This window comes from Maniola jurtina, chromosome 18, assembly GCF_905333055.1.
Source record: "Maniola jurtina chromosome 18, ilManJurt1.1, whole genome shotgun sequence".
Lineage (NCBI taxonomy): Eukaryota > Metazoa > Arthropoda > Insecta > Lepidoptera > Nymphalidae > Maniola > Maniola jurtina.
This window is the reverse complement of record NC_060046.1, coordinates 2,002,936-2,022,440: the sequence shown is the minus strand read 5'-3', so window position 1 is coordinate 2,022,440 and position 19,505 is coordinate 2,002,936. Positions and strand designations below refer to the sequence as shown.

The following is a 19,505-nucleotide window of genomic DNA, read 5'->3' as shown; positions in this document are numbered from 1 at the left end:
ATATACATGCGAATGAGTTCATGTGTAAAAAGGAATGTCTACAAATCATTTTTGCTGATCTGTGTTGTCATGGCAACTTGCGCGGTCAAGTAGAAATATTTGGGAGTTGTTGGGGCTAATGAAGCATTCGAAATTCAAAATATTTTTATTCAATTAAATTTTTACAAGTGCTTTTGAATCATCAAAATAATCTACCTATGGTTTGGAATGCCGTTCCTACCGAGAAGAATCAGCAAGAAACATTAATATTCTAAGGTATCTATTAAACGATAGGTTCTGCATCAGACATTTCCGCCAATCATGACTGAAGGTTGCATTTTATTAATCTATAGTTATTTGTTATGCATGGCTGCAAAGTAGTTATTTTGTCGCGAGAATTCGTATTGAATTACGAGCCAGCGAAAGATTCTAAGGTTGAACCACGAGCGAAGCTAGTGGTTAAAAATAGAATCCTGAGCGTAGCGAGGCATGGCAGTGTTATGAAAAAGACACAAAATCTTTATTTGAAGCAGTCTTGAACGTGGAAAAAGGCTCTGACGATTGCCAATCTTGAGTGTGAAGATAATGTTGCCCTTTCACACTATGACAGAGCACGGAACTTGGTCATACAGAGGCAGATCGAGATATTGAGTTAAACGAGTATGTACTGCAATTTCGACATAATACAAAACACTCAATGGTTACCTTCGGGACTGTGTGAAGACTAGGATCTCCAAGGAAGGTACTTCAAGGCTCGCCTTCCTTACGTAATGCTCTATGTCGGATATGAAACTTGTAAGTACACGTATAAGTAATTTACATGCTTAACAACCTAAGCTTCATGCGTAAGTGGAAGGGAAAGAGGACAAAATTAGTCATCATTAAAAAAAAAAGATTTTATTTTTTATGTTGTACCTATTGCACATTTTTTTTGACTGCCATGAAAATAACGTAGTGCGAGTGGGACATCTTCTAGAAAGATGTAACGACAAAATAAAAAGGGTGGCGGTAACTGGCTGGATAAGAAAGGCTGACGATCAAGTGTATATCGTCGGTCCATCTAGGACGCCCTACACTACGTTCACTTGTTTCCACTCATCTTGTTTCACTTTTAGTTTCTACTCTAAAACTTTCTGAGTCCAGCGGCCATCACTCCTACTACAAGCATGACATGACACAAATGTTTATTCTATTAATCAAAATCAATCCGAAACTATAATCGATACACACATCGATTCACTCCCGGAATGCGATACTTCCGCTTGTAGGCTGACGATTTCCGTAGTCGGTTAAAATCGGATCTACGATTTCCCTGCATCCTCAGTGCCGGTAATGACATGCCCGGTTTTAATTTGCGAACCGATCAGATTGAGGTCGCTATCGATACAAGTATCTCGGGAAAATCGATTTTAGAATAATACGATTAAGGTACAGACGAGTTTGCGAGATTGTGATTTAAATAGAATATTTAAACTCTTCATCATGATTATAGACAAAGGACTTAACCTAAATAGAACTCTTAAAAGGATTAACAACTTTGAAGTATTCATTAATGGAATTTATAATGCTACGTACGGCTTACTCAAGTACGGGCAGTAAGTATGCAATCAGATAGATGAATGCGGATGATATCTAGGTTATAGAAATGAGACTATATCTAGATTAAGAGTTTTTGAAAAAATAACCTTTGAAATACCTAAACAAATGAAATATAATCCTTTCTTACTGAGGGTTCACGCTGAAAAACAAAATTTTATGTTCCTAGACTATATTTTGTTGTTGGTGTAAACAAAAAATGAGAACATAGCTTGCATAAAATGTATGTTTTAGACCTTGGTGTTAACGCAGTGGTAGAACGTATCGGAAGTAATATAATGAAGTATAGATATATATAGTTATAATGAGTTCTTACTTAGAAAGATTGAAGACAAAATTGATTATTAATATTTATTATTGTATTTTATTCTATATTTATAAGAAAAAATATTGTGACATTTTATTATAAACATAATTTGAATTATTGGATTGACGTATAATGTATATTATCAAGAATAAATGACTATGACTATGACTATGACTATGACTATAACGGTTTATATCGTTTATTCACCCTAAAACAGCTACCCTAGGGTGTATACTCGGAAACGTGTGATCATCTATGTACATCATCGTTAACGGAATTTGAGTATTATTTTTAGTCCAGGGTGGACAGACGGATACATGTTTCCGAATATACACCCTAGGGTGGCTGTTTGAGGGTGAATAAGCGAGCATAACTAGACCATAAACTAAGGGGATGAAAAACCCCTCGTCACAACACCAAAAGGGCCGGATTTAGGGGGTGAGCGGGTGTTACAATAAATATTCAACAAGGAAGAGGACCAGTGGATAAAATTACGGATGTACGGACCTCTGCTAATTTATATTCGGTAAGCTAATATTGGATCGAAACCTTCGTATAATGAATTTAACTAAGTTGTAACGTTTTGTTGTTTATGTAAGTTTTCAGAGACGTGTTGCCTATTTGTGAATGTGCGTGTCATTCGATTGCGTTTGTATATAGTATTATATTTATTAGTATTTTTGATGTAAGTCGGTCATCCACTTTGGAAAATTTAGCCTCTTCATTTCATTCATTTTCATAGCACGCGACTTCGTTTGCGTGGATGGTATTTTTAAAATGTCGTAAGTTGTTCTCTTTTCCGGGATAAAAGTAGCCTATGTGTTAGTCAAGAGTTTAATCTATCTACACTCAAAATTTCAGCAAAATCCGTACAGTAGTTTTTGCGTGAATGAGTGACAAACATACACATAAACTTTCATCTTAATAATTAGTGTGACAATATACCTAGATGCTAATAAAATTGGAAAGTGCTTGAGAACTAAAAACTAAAAACGTATTTTAAAGTAAACGGCGTAGGTCTTTAGAATTTTCTAGGCTGTATACCATAATCGCTGCAAAGCACTGTGTCCTCCTTTCAGACAAATGTGCCTATGTGTCTTTCGTTCGTGTCTGTACCACAGCTTAACAATCATACAGTTCAGAAATAAATGTTTTTCTGTATAGATAGTAATCTTATCCCTCAGGGAAACTCCTAACATGAGGTGATCCATAGGAGAACCAAGGTCACTGGCATAGCCCAAACTATTAGCAAGCTGAAGTGGCAGTGGGCCGGCCATGCCTGTTATAGAGGCGATGGTCTTTGGAGCCGGAAAGTTCTTGAGTGGAGACCGCGTATAAACAAGCATAGTGTAGGCCACCCGCTAGCCCCATGGACCGATGATGTAAAACGGCTGGTGGGAAGTGGCTGGATGAGGAAGGCTGAGGACCGGGTGTGGTGGCGCTCTTTAGGGAAGGCCTATGTCCAACAGTGGAGGTTCACAGGCTGGTGATGATGATGATGATAGATAGTAATAGATAATGCATTGTTGACCCATGTTTCTCAAGTGGCTTGTTACAGCCTAGATTACGATAAAGCTTATTTTCTGTCTGTAAAACAGACTATCAAAGTTGATTTATATATTATGCTATGTCTGAGGTTTTAAGTTAACGACTGCATCGCTTGTGTTCATTTGTAAAATCGCGATATTTGGCTGCCCATACAAAACTACGCCCCACGTATATATCTATGCCCACGTATAATGTTTAGACTTTACTTTTAAAGTGATTTCTTACTTTGTAAATTGTCCCATCGCATTCGGCCTATATGCACTATTCAAAAGTGTACAGTGTCACTTTGCGTATATTTGCCATAGGCAGCCAATGCTGGCCGGCTTGCTTTTTTGCGTACTACAATACAATACAAATATCAAAGGATCTTGGCTCAATTTGTGTTTCTGGCATTCACTTAACGCATTGGTCCAATGTTTAGGCGGAGATCTATAGAGCGTAGTATATTAGGGTTCCGTTCTTCAAAAGGAAAAACGGTACCCTTATAGCATCACTTTGTTATCTGTCTGTCTGTCTGTCTGTCCGTCCGTCCGTCCGTCCGTCCGTCTGTCCGTTCGTCGTGACTGTCAAGAAACCTATTACTTCCCGTTAACCTAGAATCATGAAATTTGGCAAGTAGGTAGGTCTTATAGCATAAGTACAGGAAAAAATATGAAAACCGCGAATTTGTGGTTACATCATTAAAAAAAAATTAAATGTGTTTCAATTTTCAAAGTAAGATAACTATACCAAGTAGGGTATCATATGAAAGGGCTTTACGTATAGGTACATTCTAAAACAGATTTTTACTAGTTTTTATGTATGATAGTTTTGATTTATCATGCAAAATGTTAGAAATTTACCCTGAGCACGGAGCACGGAACCCTCAGTGCGCGAGTCTGACTAGCACTTGGACGGTTTTTGACTTTAGTCAGACTTAAGACACTGTTAAAACGCTCACATCGATCTGTCTCGTTTTAACTCTGACTTAGGTCTGAGCAAAGTCAAAGTGCGCTCTATACATCTCAGCCTAAGCCATTAAAAGTTACCCAATATCGAAGGACTGTATGCTTGCTAAACTTTGACCTGTTCTCTGTATAGAGATTAAAGAGGGAAACGCGAGAAAAGGTATTTTAGTGGAATGCCTCAGAATTTGTATGGCACGTCGAGATTACCAAACGACGCGGTTTATACCGTAACTAGGTTTACGAGTACCTCACTCGGAAGAGCATGACTTTTTGAAGTGCTAAATTCTTTAGTATCATCAGAGTCAACTAGACGGAGTGAGATTGGATTGAACCTAATAGACTACAGGCCCATGTTTAAAAATGGGTGGGTCATATGAACCACCAGGTGACGTATACAGGACGATATAAGAGCATAAAATAATAAGTTTCAGCACTATGCCGTCACTTGTAAGCTGTCCAACAGAGTGCTGGTGAGAATTGAAAAGTGCAGGTAGAGTGAGTACATTTTGGTCATATATTTTTGTACGGCATTTTTACCATCGATAGATCCATGAAAAATAATAAGAAAGCGCGCAGTGCCGTAAAAAAATGGTGCGCCACAAAGTCAGTAAATGTTTTGATTTTCTGACAATTTCCGGGGTAAATTTGGTCATTTAATTCTGTACGGCACTAGTTTCATACTGTTTCAATACAGCCTCTAATCCATTATTCCGCAACGCCGTACAAAAATCATGCGACAAGGGGAAAAAATTGAGGGTAGCAACCCCCTCTCTTTCCGTGGTCCGGGGGGTGATTTGAAACAACATAAAATTAATTTATTTTGAAAGTGTTTTATGCATAGATAATATTTTTTTACATGCCGTACATTTTCGTTGGTCCAAAGGTTTGTAGGGGATGTGGATATTATATACACACCCGTTCACTTCAGTTAGACGGCATAGTGATTTTATCATATTATCAATTGTTCTCTTCAAAAATATGTTAATGCCGTACAGTATCAGATGGCCATAAAGTACTACCCTTAAAATGGTAGCGTCATTTTCATCAGCCTAAAAGATATGGTCTGCATTAAAATGTACGGCATAATTTTTTCCTAATTTATTTATCTTAATACTATTTAAAACAAGGGAAAAGCGTAGAAAATTGCTATATTTTATTAATCTATGAATATTTAAACTTTTGCGATAATTTGAAAAATTTCAGTTTTTGTATTTATCTATAATTTTTTTTAGAACAGTTTCTTTTGAACGGCAATACTATATAACAATAGTATTTTACACTATCATGTTAAAAAAAAAGTTGCCGTACAGAGTCAAATGATTTTACAGCTTTAAAAATTAAGTATACCATGAAATTAAGATAATTATTGATACACATTCAAATGAACACTAATTTTTTTACGGCATTATTTTTAATAGTACTTTTGAGTGCTAGATAATGTTTTGGAACCAAAGCCGTACTTTCTCAAATCACCCCCCGGACCACGGAAAGAGAGGGGGTTGCTACCCTCAATTTTTTCCCCTTGTTGCATGATTTTTGTACGGCGTTGCGGAATAATGGATTAGAGGCTGTATTGAAACAGTATGAAACTAGTGCCGTACAGAATTAAATGACCAAATTTACCCCGGAAATTGTCAGAAAATCAAAACATTTACTGACTTTGTGGCGCACCATTTTTTTACGGCACTGCGCGCTTTCTTATTATTTTTCATGGATCTATCGATGGTAAAAATGCCGTACAAAAATATATGACCAAAATGTACTCACTCTACCTGCACTTTTCAATTCTCACCAGCACTCTGTTGGACAGCTTACAAGTGACGGCATAGTGCTGAAACTTATTATTTTATGCTCTTATATCGTCCTGTATACGTCACCTGGTGGTTCATATGACCCACCCATTTTTAAACATGGGCCTGTAGTCTATAAATCAACTATTCAAAAATCAACTCTTCAACTAAGTATCTGTCAAATATTGGATACTGGCTGGCGCCCGCGACTTCGTCCGCGTGGATTTAGGTTTTTCGAAATCTCGGGAGAACTCTTTAGTTTTCTGGGATAAAAAGTAGCCTATGTGCTAATCCAGGATATTATCTATCTCCATTCCGAATTTCAGCCAAATCCGTCCAGCGGTTTTTGCGTGAAGGAGTAACAAACATACACTTACACATACAAACTTTCGCCTTTATAATATTAGTGTGATTTGAATTTGAGCACTAGGGGCTACCTAGAGCTTGACTTGAAATCAACGTAGATTAAAAAATATTTTTTTATTATTCTTTATTTGAGTTTTTCTGAGGACTTTTACTTTTTTTGAGGAGGAGGTTGGGATAGGTCACCATTACAGCCGCCGATCTGGCGAAGAATGGGAAATCGGGTGAATATCTCCCATCTTTCCACCTCGTTATGAACACATTCCACTAATAAATGGTGTACGTTTATTAAAAAATATTATAATATTTAAAACTTTCCCTCTGCGGTGTTCCCATTAGATTATAATATAGGGTTATTCAAGGGGTGGACCAATAAATTCCTGAAAGTCCGGCAACACATTGGCGGTTCAGTACTGCAAAAGTTCATGGTCGGCGGTAATCACTTAACATCAGGTGATCCACCTGATATTAAAAACAAAAACTCTTTGCCACACTGCATGCTACGGTGGGTCACATCACATATCTAATCGTTTTTAACCCCCGACCCAAAAAGAGGGGTGTTATAAGTTTGACGTGTGTATCTGTGTATCTGTGTGTCTGTGTATCTGTGTATCTGTGTATCTGTGTATCTGTCTGTGGCATCGTAGCGCCTAAACGAATGAACCGATTTTAATTTACTTTTTTTTGTTTGAAAGGTGGCTTGATCGAGAGTGTTCTTAGCTATAATCCAAAAAAAATGGTTCAGCCGTTTAAAAGTTATCAGCTATTTTCTAGTTTTATTGTAGAAAAGAAGGTTAGATAACCCTTAGGTTCATAATATTCAAGTGTCAATTGACAAATGTCAAGCTGTCAAGATGGACGTTGCCTAGATATACATAATTATTTATTTGAAAATGATTTGTCGGGGGTGTTGAAAATTTTTAATTTACACTTGTATAGACTACATTTTTTCGACGCCTGCCATTTTAGGTTTTGTTACAAGTTTCATGACTGTCGTGAACTATCGTTGTTATTTGAAACTCGATGAAATGAAAAACCAACACTGCGACGTCACATCGTAGTTTTGTGTTTTAGCCCTTACCCTTTTTCTCCTCATTTTGTAAAATTTACCCAACCCGTCGTTATTGCCTAAAAGCTTTCCTTGTATAATATGCTAAGAATTGGTGGCACATTTGGCATAGGTTTTATTGATTATGAAACTGCCAATGAGAAAATAGCTAGGTAAAACTGTAGCATAGATCTATGAGTCAATTCAGTATCCTGCACCTAGATTTGAGAATTTCGTTTCGATAATTTGCCTTCTATGATATATACAATACTAGCTGATACCCGCGACTTCGTTCGCGTGGATGTAGGTTTTTGAAATTCCCGTGGGAACTCTTTGATTTTCCGGGATAAAAAGTAGCCTATGTGCTAATCCAGGGTATAATCTATCTCCATTCTAAATTTCAGCTCAATCCGTCCAGTAGTTTTTGCGTGAAGGAGTAATAAACATACACACACACACACACACATACAAACTTTCTCCTTTATAATATTATTAGTGTGATAATTGCTTTTCCATTGAAGATATTGGAATTGTAACAATACTACATACTTACTTTTAAATAGGAAAATAGAAGTCACCCTTAACTTTCTCGAAACAAACAAAATAGATATATGAAAACTTAAGACTATTGAACAAAAAAAGCATAACCAATAAAAGAACGAAAGTCAACAAAGCTACTTTCCCTGTTTCTGTTTTGGTTTCCGAGTTCTACATAATGTTCCAGTAAATAAAACCCACTGTATACACGCAGGTACATAACTTGTTCAATATAATAAGATTTATTTGAATCATAAATGCGATTTGAATAAAGCTTGGCGACGAGAGTCTTTCATTTAGGCGCTCCGCCCACGTCAGAGTTTTTGTAGATTCGATAATTTCGCCGACTTTTAAAACATAGATTTCTTGACCAAAATTTCGTTTCAATAATATGTATCTTTCATTTTTGTTGACATAAATTAGTCACCGATTGTCAGACTTTTTGCAGGTTCGATATAATCGAGCCCATAATTTTCATCATTCAGATTTTGAGACCGATTTAACATATACACGTCTGTCATTTTGCCGTGGGAAATTCACGTCACGAATTTACAGAAAAAGGTGGTTTAGTCATATTTGAGGAAGAGAAGAAAATGAAGAAAGTTTGGGGTATACAATAAAACGTTCCATTTTCCACCAACAGTCGGATCGATCGCGATGCACCGATTTTGTTTTGAGCGACGGATAGGACGTGTGCGTTTCATAATAATTTTAATCTGTGTTTTGTTTTTGCTGACAACAATCGGTCACTAATCGTCGGACGTGGGTGGAGCGCTTTAGACTCAAAAAAAAAGGTTTTTGTATGCCAGCGCAAATATAAAATACCTATTTCACGATCAAACATTAAGTTTTAGTATGACGTAAAGGTTTTATGAGAAAGAAGTTCATAGGAGGTTTTTATGCTGTATAAAGCTGAATTAGTCATTCATACATTTATTTTTAGATGTTATTATACCATTTACTTGCTTTTTATTTTGCAAGGTCTTTTATTATGGTTCTCAGAATATAGATTCGACATTATTTGTTCATTCATACAATTCTTGGTATTAAGAATTGCCTATTAAGATTTTCCCAGAGCGTGTTTAATTATAGCACTAGCTGAACCACCCGTCTTCAATTGACTGCAATTTTAGAAAATCGACCAGGGGGTGGAATTTTTAAAAATCCTGAAATACTTCCTCGTTCATTTTTACCCGAAAGATCATATACTTACCAATTTTTTAGATATAACTTGAAAAATGCTGGATTTTCATTATAATTTGCTACCCTTATTTATTAACCCCAGTAGAGATAGAATTTCCAAAAATCCTTTCTTAGTAAGCGTTCACGTTTTATAACAAATCTACTGTCAAAATGTCAAGTTTCCCTCCTTAGTTTCCCCTCAGCGGTTCAGGCTGTGCCTTGTTAGATCAGTTGGACAAGTCTTTTTACAATAAGTACTCTACGAATAAGATAAAGTACTAATTTTCACTAAAAAATGTTTCAATATTTTATTTATTAAATCGGATAAAAACGAAAAGCCTCAAAATTTGATTTTTTTCCCCTTAAATTTCAGTGTTTTCAGAATGAATAATTAGTAATAAGAATAACTTTCAACTAATTAAATCAAATTGTTAGAGGTTATTATAATAAAGCGAATTTTTCCTCGAATTCTAGGAAAATTCCACATCTCGGCTAGATTTAATAAATAAAATATGATGATGAGGAAAATTCGTACACGAGAATAATTTTCTCAGTATCTTTTTCAATAATACATTATTAGATAAGCTTTCTCAAGGATTTCCTAAATGCTGATGGAATTAAAATATAATGTACCTAATATCGTTTATCGCAGATATATAAGAACAAGTAAGAATTCAGGTAAGGAAATCGTAATTGCAAGAAACGATATATTTAAAGAGGAAAAAAGGACCAAGAAATAATTAAACAAACAAAAACGAGCCTGCGGGAAACTTTGCAACAATCATAATCAATTTTAATTAAAGTACATTTACGAAAGCCCAAGTAAAACAAACATCATTGAAAATAAGTGAAACAGCGGTTTCTGACTGCTTTTTCATTGATAAAAATGGGAAGAATTTTTTTTTATACTGGTTGTGCTTGGGCTGGAGAGTCGATTTAGAGATGATAATAATACGATACCAAATGTAGATCAAATGAATAAATATTGACTAACATCTAGCAAATAAATAACTCGCCAGAAGGTAGCGAAGTTAGCATTCCAGTGGAACCCTAACGAAAACTTGGATTTTCAACTATGATTGTGTAACAACACAAGTTGAGAATCAAAGCCTATGAACAGTGTGTGTTGCCAGTGATGAGTGATGGCACATGAATCCGAGATATGGTCGCTAATAGGGATTGCAATGCTGAATCCGCAATCCAGCAATCCAGCTGGATCCAGCACGTTTTTGTTGCTTGCTGGATCCAGCTGGATTTGCTTCGATCCAGCAAAAATCCAGCTGGATTGAAAATGCCGCTGGATCGCAATCCCTAGTCGCTAACTATGGGCCTCATAATATGAAAGCTCAGTCACTCAGCGGTCTACTAAACGAGCTATGTTTGGAGTGTATAGCTACGCGACCAAATCATAAATGAGGTCTGTAGGGGACCCAGAGTAACCGACATAGCTCAAAGGGTTGTCAAGCTGAAGTGGCAAGAGGCAGGGCACATAGCTTGGAAAACTGATAGACGTTGGGGTCCCAAGGTGCTCGAATGGCGACCTTGCACCGAAAAACCACTACGTGGACAGCTGACATGAAGCAAATTCCAGGGAGTCGCAGTATTTAGGCGGCGCAAGACCGTGGCAGAGTTCACGACAGTTAGGGAACTTCTAACAAAAACGTCGAGGCGTCGACGTTACTAGCAGGCGCCAAATGGTGGTCAAATACTAATACATTTGGTGCAGTTAGCCCTATTATAGCCCTATTTTCTATGATTTCACGTCAGCATAGCCTAATATTTGACACATCATCAATTCAGGATCAAACCGAGAGTTCCCTCACTCTAGTTCACTCAGACCGTGGCGTATGGAAGTCCCTACAAATACTGTGTCCAGCAGTAAACGTCTAACAATTGACAATAATGATGTGTATAGATCATTTCAACGAATTTTTCCAATGGCGTTATGTTGGCTCCCCTATCTGTCTAAGTCATTGGCACCATATTAGCAGGAGAATACCATAGAAGACGCAGATTTTGTTTATTGTCATTTGATTTTCATGAATGAATGAAATGAAAATCAAATGAAAATAAACAAAATCCGCGTCTTCTTATGCCAATAATGGTGCCAATGACTTAGACAGACAGGGGAGCCAACATAACGCCATAGGTACCTACTATTCGTTGAAACGATCTATAGCAACAAGACTTTTTGTCAAGCAAGATGCTACTTTATATCCATCAATTTGACGGTAGTGTTAAATAAAACGTGTACACCTGAGAAAAGACCCGGCATATTTGCTCTATGTGTCAACTGATAAATCAAAAGTGCGGTTGCTTAAGCCGTACTTTTGACATGACTATTGACACATATTACGCCCATGCATACAGCTAAATATCACTCTATGTGTCAACTGATAAGTCAAAAGTACAGTTACTTAAGCCGTACTTTTGACATGACTATTGACACATACAGCATAATATCGTTCTATGTGTCAACTGATAAGTTAAAAGTACGGTTAAATAAGCCGTACTTTTGACATGACTGTTGACATATTATAGCCAAATATGGTCAGTACTTTTTCTTTTAGGTTGCTGGTACGCGCAATAAGACACTTTTATGTTTTGGGCATATTTTATGAAAGTTCCGTAGAGTCGTTTCTATTCTCTACTCCAGAAATTTCTCCGGCCAAAATTAATCATCAAAGTATTTTCTGAACCGTTAAATTGCAATTTCGAAGTTTTGCAATTAAGTAAATACTGACAAAGTTATATAGCGATTTAACTGGGTTTTTAGCGTAAGCTTTTATGGCCATACAGCCGAAGTTTTTCCTACCCTTACGTCAAACTTACCAGCAATGTAATCTTACAAAATTTATGGGTATATAAGTTAGTTCTTTCTTAATGTATTAAGTAACTAAAAACAAATATTTTCATGACTGTATAAAACTGCTTTGACAGAAAGTGTTCCAACTTTTAAATTTTTATGAATATTTTTTTAGCATGATAATAATATTTACCTACACTGTTATCAAAATTAGCTTAGTAGAAGTTTTGACTAATAAATAAATGAATGATTGATAAATATGATTTTTGATGTATTTTTTAATATACCAAGGGAAAATGTATATTAGTTGTACATACATAACCTACACCTACCTATACCTACCTATACCTACACGAGTGATAAGTAATTATTCGGATAAGATGACCCTAATGTAAAAGTGTGAGCCTAGTATTTATATAGGTATAATCAATAAGTATAAAATAGTACTCACAATGTAGCGCAAGGGGGGCACATAGCCGAGAGCGCACGAGTGCTCGCCCGCCGCTCGGCCGCGCCGCCGCGCTACCGCATGGCGCCGCGCCGCCAGGTCGCGCGCGCGAACTCCCCGCGCGTCCACCGCTCGCGCGCGAGCTGCCGCGCGAGCGCTCCCCGCGCGCCGTCCGCGCGCTCTCGCCGCCGTGCACCGTGCAGTCCACGTTCCGCCACCGACAGTCCGACTGTCGACAATGCACACGGTCACCAACAATGCAAGAGCGCCGCCGGAGCGCAACGAACCTTCTCAGAGGAACGCGCGCCGGACTTAATTATGTATGAAAACTTTCCCGGTACGCGTTCTCATATTGTCGCATTGCAGGAGAAGTAACGTTGCGAACGCCACGTTCGTGCCAACGCTACGTCTCGTCGCGGTTCCGAGTTTCATATTCGGGATCTCATGGCGTCCTCGTGCTATCGATTCGGATACTCACATTAGCATGCCAGCGTCGGCCTCTCGGTTATCAACTAGCGTTAACGTAAACAATCGGCACAATCATTTCGGCGAGGTGTCACATGAGGGTCGCGATCGAAGGAGCTCGGGCCGGCCCGGCTGCAGCGTCGGCCGGGCCGCGGGCTGCCACCGCCGACTGCGGCGTCGCTGGCTAAATGAGCGGAGCGGGTGCGCGGGGCGCGAGCGTCGGAGGCGACACGCGCGTTCGGCACTGCAGGCCGCCACTGAGGAGGGGTGGCCCGGGCGCGCGCCCCGCGCCCCCGCGCCCGCAGCGCGCCGCCATGTGTCCGAACAAGAGCGAGCAAAGGGTTGTCGGCGAAGGGAAATTGCTACTATCGTCTTTTTGCGCGACGAAAATCGGCCGTGCTTTTCTTTGAAATGACCCCTTTAACCGCCTCTACTTTGAAGCTATTCGGTTCGAACATTGAATTTTACATAAACTCCCTTTCGTGGATCCAATTTTTCCGACATCGTTTTACTCTTCAGGAGAGAAGTAAATTAATATTTTCATATACGATGTCCCGGTTATGTAATATGTGCTCGGAAAAACCATGGTGCGCGTCGGAAAAGCGGTAACGCAGCCCTTAAATTTACAGTGGTAAGTTCCGAGCGGAGCCGAAACTTGCCGAGAGGTGGCGAGAGTTGCGACGCCGAGCGCGCCCGAACGCGTACGACCGGCGCCGCCCAGTCGATAAGGCCGTCTCCACTGACTGAACAAAGACACTAACCTATAATAATTACATTTAATTGTGGAAAACGGGACTATTTTGTTCATTAATTATATTAACAATGCATTACTGAACGAAGTCTTTGAAGCATGTAGTGAGTTTAATTCATTTTGGCCGAGTATTGCGGCGTAGAGTCTGCGTAGAGCACGTGCTGAAATAACTCGTAATTGTGCGGCTGTACGCTACATTCAACAGCTAGGGTCGCGTAAACTAAATTTCACTGAAAAGTAAAATTGCCGCATTATCCGAATGCGGCGGTATTGAAATTAGGCGTTTATAATAAACGCCTAATTTCATTTAAACGCCATGGTTTGTTCACGAAAAACCAATGATTTTTATTACACTAGGTATCCAAAAACAGAATATATTAGGTAATAATATTATCTGAAAATGAAGTAAGAAATTGTTTTATGAAAGCCAAATTATGCTATGGAATTATGGAGTTCAGACTCTACAAAGCTGTTGTAAAGTTGTCCTAAATACTGCATGACTGTCTAATTAATAAAAACGTTTTTTAAATTAATTTCTTAGCAATGGCCAAGATTTTAAAGTATCAAAATATTACTCCAAAAACTTTCGTATCTTTTATGGAAAAGACAATTTGTTCCTGTGTTGTTTTTAAAATAGCAAAATATGCAAGGAATGTGTGTGGCTAGCGCAAGTTTACGAGAGTGCTACGGGCTACCATATGTTAGCAGGAATTTTTATAGCTTTGTCACGTCGTTCTGTATTCAGAGCGCGTTAGAGACTATAATGCTATGGCATACATGTTCTCCTAGTTTTAAGACTGTAGCCAGTTTGCATGTAATCTCTCATGAGACCGGATGCTTCGCATTATGATCGAAAAATTTGAAACCTGTTTTGTTTTGGATAATATTTTATTGAGAAATGTTAGTGGAACTGCAATATGGACTGTAGCATAGATGTCGACAAATTAAAGAATTTGTAGATAACTATTTGACGGAAATGACACATAAGACCTTGATCTGTTCCATAATATATACCACCTTTGTCCAAATGAGGATATCGGCTTTCAATGATGTTAAGAAGGATATTATGAAATGAAATGATTCTTTTTTCCATCTCCTGCACCTCAAAATCACAAAGGAACCCTTATAGGATCACTTCGTTGTCTGTCTGTTTGTCTGTTCTGTCTGTCAAGAAACCTATAGGGTGCTTCTCATTGACCTAAAATCATGAAAGGCAGGTAGGTAGGTCTTATAGCACACAAGAAGCAAAATCCGAACACCGTGAATATGTGTACATCACAATAAAAAATTAAAATGTGGTGCTGAACAAATAATAATTAGTTTTTTCAACTTTCAAAGTAAGATTACTAATACAAAATGGGTTACCTTAGTACGGAACCCTCAAGCAATGTTGGAACCCTAAAAAACATGACAAAACGTTGCAATCCAAAAGACAAATTGTATTGACTAGCTGATTCTAAAAACAAAACAAGACCACAATTGAAATTACCGTCCAGAAAGATTTATCGTTGAGACCGAAAGGCAAAGAGTAAAAAACCGCACAGATCGGTAATGGAAATATTAAATTACCGCTACGAGAGCGAATTGATTTCACCAATCTAATAAGTGTAGATCCGAGGCTCTGGCGACAGAAGTAGATGTATCTGATATCGAATGTCAAAGAGTAAATACACAGACATGACAAAAGCATGTATGTATCTGTATGGCAAAGACTGAATAATTCGTGGCTATTAAATAGATAGGATCTGAGGCATTAGTGACAAAAGCAGATGTGACTGATATCGAATGTCAAAGAATAACCACTTAGATATGATGAATGCATGTAATTAAGTATCTTTAATGGCAAGAAATCTCCTCGGTGCAAAGAATGAATAGTTTTTAGGTGGTCAAGTAGGTAGGATATGAGACTCTGGTGACAAAAGTAGATGTGACTGATAACGAATGTCAAAGATTAAACATTCATAATTCAGAAACGACAAATGCATGTATGTACTCGTATCTTTGAAAAAGAATAAAAAGTCCATAGATATCTTGTAGAGTCAAAAGTAAGAGCTTCTTATTTCAAAAATCTTAAGAGAAGCGCTTTTCAAAGAACCGTACCGTAACCGTAGTTTGGCTCTCATATGAATGTTTACTAATCAAACCATTGGTTAAGTTAAAAATGTTGAAGTTTGAAAGAAAGAAAGAAATAAGAAAACTATATGAGGATTTAAGAAATAGAATAGAATAGAATATATTTTTATTCAAATAAACTTTGCAAGTGCTTTTGAATCGCCAACATAATTTACCACTGTTTACATTAAATTTCGTAAGATTCTATAATGAGGACTTTTATAGTGAAGATTTAATGATTTAAGAATAAAATTACAATTTTATAATTTTGTCATATCGACCCCCCAAACTGATGACCTTTGTATGACACAATATAACTTCAATACAAGCTCATCACGTATTGTGAGTGGTTCCATGGTGTAGTATCATACAAGAAAGGCATGGTTCGCCGTAAAAATGTGGAGCCTATTTTCATCTATAGGTAATATATAAAGATCAAACTGACTGACTGATATCTACGTACAGCCAACACCGCTGGGTCTAGAAACTTGTCATTTTGCACGTAGATTTCTATAAAACTAAAACCTTCACTAAAATAGGTTTGCAAAAAAAATTATACGTGGAAAGTTGAGGCGGGTGCCTAGTCTATATTTTAAAATCCATCTGTAGTGGGCTTTTGCAGCTGTATATAATATTCTGAAATGTGGATACATTTCCAGTAATGATTTAAGTAATAAAATAACATCGTAATAATATAATTTTGTCATATTGACACTAAAGCGATGTTTGACATAATATAATTTCAATACAGCTCATCACGTGTCACGACTGGTTACATAGTTTTAGTTTGTTTCTACAAGGAAGGCTAAAAGCCTGGTGGATGACAGAATCCAATCTGCGAGTGTGCCAGTCGGAATTGCTGTGACAGTATTCTTAGGAATTTATAGGACAAAATGTTGCTTTCCTGTGTACAAGTTCTGCCTTATGTGTTGATATAGAATAGCAGATAGTACGACAGGTAATGAACAAACTGGCATCGCTCAATACAATTGATGACATATTTTTAAAATAAGAGCAAAAATATTTATTCAAATAAAACTTAACACACAATAAGTCTAAAAATTTCACTTTTGAAATAAAGTCAATCTGCTAGTTTTTTTTTTTTGAAGCACTTTTTACAAATCTTGTAAATACTCATATTGCTGACCTAATAACTTGTACTTGTAACAGCGTTTTAAGAAATTAAATATCACTTGCTTTAACGGTGAAGAAAATCATTATGAGGAAACCTGCATGCACCTGAGATTTCTCCACTATGTTCTGAAGGGTATGTGAAGTCTGCCAATCCACACTTGGCTGGCGTAGTGGACTGTGTACAGGCCATTCTCAGTCTGAGAGGAGACCCGTGCTCAGTAGTGAGCTGGCGATAGGTTCATTATGATGATGATGTTCTATATGTATAGCTGGGATTAACCAAAAGCGGGTTAGGCGCAAATTATTAGGCTGCCGGCTATAATTTATTGTGTCTATTGTAATGCAACGGATTTAGCGATTCGCGTCTAATCGCGCAATCGTAACGAAGATTAGCTGCTGCATTATACTAATATCCACGTTCTGACAGCTGTTATATTGATTTGGGGCCTGATTTTCAATCTAATTAACTAGCTAGGGTTGGTAAAATAGATTAATATAGTTGTGCTTTTTTTTTAATTCAGATAAAAAAAAAAAAAAAAATCCTTTACTTCGACCATAAAATTGATCATAATTGTTAGTAATAACACACCTTAAAACTAATGTTAGTGATCTTATACCTATCTAATTACTTAATCCTAATACTATATCTAAGACAGGCTTGATTAGTCAGCATGTGCACCATATGACAATGGTTCAGGTACTGACAATCAAACCTGTCAGCAAATGCCCTCAGGATGGCATTGGAACTAGCTCGTACCCTGCGCACCAGGGATGTGCACCGCTTACGCATGGTAGTATAAAAGCAATCCACATGCGCATCCGCGAACATACCTGACGCGCTGCAGTAACGAGGCAGGCCCAATAGCGTCCTGAATGCATTATTGTACTGGACACGCAGGGCATTGTACTGTTTCTGCTAAAAGATAGAAGCTTCAGATAAAAGTTAGTCCTTGACTGCAATCTCACCTGGTAAGTTATGATGCAGTCTAAGATGGAAGCGGGTTAACCTGGAAGGGGTATGGCAGTTTTCACTGAACCCATACTTACACCTTTGGTTTCTACATGGCATCGTACCGTAACACTAAATTGCTTGGCGGCACGACTTTGCCAGAATGGTGGTAACTAGCCAGAGCTGAAACCTCCATTAGACCAGACCAGAAATTTAGCAATTATAAAATTTCAAACCCTGCCGGGAATCGAACCCGAGACCTCACACTAATAATACCACAGCGCTTACTATTGCGCCAGGGTTGCCGTCAAATCTGTTGTTCTAGTCTATTAATTCTAAATTAGCGATTCGCCCACACGGGTAGCTTATCACAATTTTCGTAGGGACCTCTAATTTAAAAAAAAATATATAGCCTTTGTCACTCCAAAATAATGTAGCTTTCTACTAGTTTAAGAATTTTCAAAATTGGTTCAGCAGTAGTTCCAGAGATTACTTTCTAAAACAAACTTACAAACTTTTCTTTTCTTTGCTTCTAAACTAATCCGTACGTAGTTGAAATTCCTCAGACATGTACGGAGCGATTTGCTTCCTCATTTCTAATCCGAACCACTAGGATATGGTACGCCCTTCCAACATCAGTTTTCCCTTCCGCTTTTAATATGGGTACCTTCAAGTCAAGAGTGAATAGGCAACTTTTAGGCAAGCGCGCTCCATCTTAGGCTGCATCATCACTTGCTAGCAGGTCTGATTGCAGCCAAGTGCTAGTCTAAAAATTTATTTATAAAAAACGTTATATTCGCAAACAGGCGTTATAGTCACCCTACTGCACAGCAGTCAATGTTTGACAGTGTCGGAAAGGTTAACTAGGTTTGGCTACCCAGCGCAGTATTGGAAAATAGTTGATATCCGTGCTGTATTTGCTGTAAAATATACTAAAACGTTCCACTACTAAAGTGTTTTAATACTAATACCTATCTACCTGTTCAGTTTTATGCATTATTTAGAGGAACGTATACGGAGTGAGCTCCATATAAACGAAGTTTAAGGTAAACTTTAAGACAGACAGATAGACAGACAACAAAATGATCCAATAAATGTTCAGTTTTTCCTTTTGAGATACGGAACTTTAAAAATCACGTCGATCCGTTGCTCTATTGCGTTTTAATTGAAGAATAAACCAACAGACCCACAAACAAACACACTTTCGCATTTATAATATAGGTAGCGATTACAAATGCGAAAGATTGTTTGTTTATTGGTTTGTCCTTTAATCACGCCGTAGTGGAGCAACGGATTGACCTGATTTTATACATGGATATAATTAAAGATTTGGAACGAGACATAAGCTACTTTTTCTCCCGGATTATCAGAGTTCCCACGGGATTTTTGATAATCTTTATCCACGCGGACGAAGCCGCGGGTATCGGCTTGTTTATAATAAAAATAACAATTAGCGTAGATGAAATTTTACAACGTATTATTATTTATATAATATTGAAAAAATACTTTTAAAACACAGTCGATATACAACTGATACAACCAT

At 37.6% G+C, this 19,505-nt stretch overlaps 1 protein-coding gene and 1 long non-coding RNA gene across 2 annotated transcripts in view; one reads left to right on the top strand and one right to left on the bottom strand.

The window, feature by feature from the left end:
* The window catches only part of LOC123874317 (acetylcholine receptor subunit alpha-like 1), a 336,305-nt gene extending 323,067 nt beyond the window's left edge, over positions 1-13,238 (bottom strand). Inside the window, exons 1-2 of the mRNA XM_045919572.1 lie at positions 13,030-13,238; positions 12,555-12,780 (exon numbers count right to left, since the gene is read on the bottom strand). The gene's annotated coding sequence lies outside the window, so the exon portion shown is untranslated. The remainder of the gene's footprint in view (positions 1-12,554; positions 12,781-13,029) is intronic.
* Positions 2,067-18,232, top strand: LOC123874340. The gene is made up of 3 exons (XR_006797895.1): positions 2,067-2,139; positions 11,932-11,933; positions 18,221-18,232. It is a non-coding gene; the product is annotated as an uncharacterized LOC123874340 (long non-coding RNA).
* Positions 18,233-19,505: the final 1,273 nt, after the last annotated feature.